Below are 3,179 nucleotides of genomic sequence, written 5' to 3'. Positions count from 1 at the left end.
TCTCTCTCTCTCTCTCTCTCTCTCTCTCTCTCTCTCTCTCTCTCTCTCTCTCTCTCTCTCTCTCTCTCTCTCTCTCATGCATGCACAACCGGACGTTCCATGACTCCTACCCACCGCTACCTAGGTAGGCCCCTACCCTAGCCTAGGTAACCCTGCTCTGAGAGTCAACTGCCACGTTCAATAACTGAGTTGTGGAAAGTTCAAAGTATGACAATTTGGTTATTTCATTTTAGGTGATGTTGACCCTTCATCTCACCTTACTCAGTAATTCAGTTATTATCTTATCTCCTCTGTTAATATTATTATTATAGTTAATATCTAAGCTACAACCCTAATTGGATAAGGCATGATCTTCCAAATCCTAGGGCTCCAACAGGAGAAAGTAGCCCAATGAAGAAAGGAAATGAGGAAATAAATACCTATATATGAGATTTCATTTATAAGAAATATAAAATAACAATTTAGTACATATATTATATGTAAACTATGTAAGAAGACATCAAATTTTGTTGCAAATTCAAATTTCTTAAATTTGTTTTTCGATTTTATATATATATATATATAAATTATATATATATATATATATATATATATATATATATATATATATATATATATATATATATACCGTATAATATACTGTATATGTATATATATATATATATATATATATATATATATGTGTGTGTGTGTGTGTGTGTGTGTGTATATATATATATATATATATATATATATATATATATATATATATATATATATATATATATATATAGTTGATCTTAAATTCTTCCCTCATTATTTGGTAATTTGCTTTGTCTAACATCTAAAATATTTTTTTCTAAATTCCAACTGTTTACTTTTCTAGTTATTCTAATCAGACGTCAACATAATAACACAAACGTTCCATCTCTTTTCTCTAAATCAGTGACCTTGGCTTTAATCTAAATATATTTATTAAACCAATGGCCAATCATTCAATATAAACTTTAATTACATATGGAATATATTATAATTATAATTAACATATTAAAAAAGGTTTATGATATTTCTTACTGGAGTATTTCTGGTTAATAAAAGTCACTTTTCTGACCTTTTTGAAACCGTTGCATGAATTCCTCACTGAAGTATTTCTGGTAAAAATAATTAACTTTTCTGACCTTTTTCAAACCGTTGCATGAAATCGAACGCATGATGAAGTATTACCAACCTAACCAAGATTAATTATGTTTTGTTTATTCCATTACCAGTAGGAAATATTATAGTGAAATTGTCTTCAACCTACAAAGATATATTGAATATGAATCATTCTTTCAACGCAAATTCATATAAAACTTATAACAGAAACGATAAATAATTCTTATAATAGAAGAAAAAATGGTTTCATTGTAGTTTATTCCATGGCAATGTAACCTAGGATTATTATTATTATTATTATTATTATTATTTGCTAAGCTACAACCCTAGCTGGAAAAGCAAAATGCTATTAGCCCAACTACTTTTTCTTATAGGAAAAATTACGCTCCCTTCGAAAATAACACTCGTTCCCGACGCAAATTAATAGTTTCAGAAATATATATACATCTATATCCTCCGATAATGGGGGACCCCCAGTGGGAACTCGGGGTTTTGGGTGGGGAAAACATACTGGGGAACCGATATATAACCGTAAATCAGTCCTTTTCTTCTCTATACATTTCCTTCTTGTATTTATTATAACCGTAGGAAAATACAAAACCAGTCTTCAGCCTCTGTACCATGGTCTTCCACTGCCTTGGTTTAGAGTTCTCTTGCTTGAGGGTACACTCAAGCACACTCTTCCATCTTATTTCTTTTCCTATTGTTTTGTTAAAGTTTTTATAGTTTATACAGGAAATATTTATTTCAATGTTGTTACTCTTCCTGAAATATTTTATTTTCCTTGTTTCCTTTCCTCACTGAGCTACTTTCCCTGTTGGGGCCTCTGGGCCTATAGCATCCTGCTTTTCCAACTAGGGTTGTAGCTTAGCAAGTAATAATAATAATAATACTCAGTAACTGAACGGGAATATTGGCAAACCTGCAAATCAGTAGACCGATGCTTCCTCGATAACTGTAGATTTAACTCTACCAGTGACTGTTCAACTTCAGAGAACAATAACAGTCACACACTCACTTCAGACTATCAGTCAGCTTCAGTTCACCAATGACTGAATCCTGAATTCCTGATGATCCAACTACGTATTTTCATGACTTAATTCAAAGACGAACAAGACTGGATGTGCAATTTTTATCTCTAAGAGAAGATAAGAAATATATTCCTATATATTTCTATATCCTCTGAGGTAATTAGCCTAAGAATATTATAATCAATCAGGTAAAATGTTACTCAGGAATATGTTTAATGTATATGATTGTCTGAACTGTAGGCCTACCATATTTTAAATTTAGATATGTGCAATTTTTATCTCTAAGAGGAGGTAAAAAATATATTTCTATATCCTCTGAGGAAATTATCCTAAGAATATTATAATCATTATAATCAATCAGGCAAAATGTTATTCAGGAATATGTTTAATGCATATGATTGTCTGAACTGTAGGCCTACCATATTTTAAATTTAGATTTTGTGTGAGATGATAACTTGGTTTAGTTTTGTAGGCCTATGTATATATACTAAAGTTATGCGTTAATTTGTTGTTTGGTTATTGATAGAATTTAATCTATTTTGTTTATATTATAATTATTATTATAATTATTATTATTATCATCATCATTTTCCAACCCTAGTTGGAAAAGCAAGATGCTATAAGCCCAAGGGCTCCAAGTGAAAAAAATAGCCCAGCAAGGAAAGGAAATGAATAAACAACAAGAGAAGAATTGAACAATTAAAATAGAATATTTTAAGAACAATAACAACATTAAAACATTTCATATATGAACTATAAAAAAGAGACTTGTGTCAGCCTGTTTAACATAAAAAATTGCATATATATATATATATATATATATATATATATATATATATATATATATATATATATATATATATATACATATATATATATATATATATATATATATATATATATATATATATATATATGTATGTATATATATATATATATATATAAATATATATATATATATATATATATATATATATATAATATATATATATATATATATATATATATACGTAT

Source organism: Palaemon carinicauda, chromosome 3 (assembly GCF_036898095.1).
Source record: "Palaemon carinicauda isolate YSFRI2023 chromosome 3, ASM3689809v2, whole genome shotgun sequence".
NCBI classification, from domain to species: domain Eukaryota; kingdom Metazoa; phylum Arthropoda; class Malacostraca; order Decapoda; family Palaemonidae; genus Palaemon; species Palaemon carinicauda.
The sequence above is the reverse complement of the archived record's forward strand: the minus strand, read 5'-3'. Positions refer to the sequence as shown.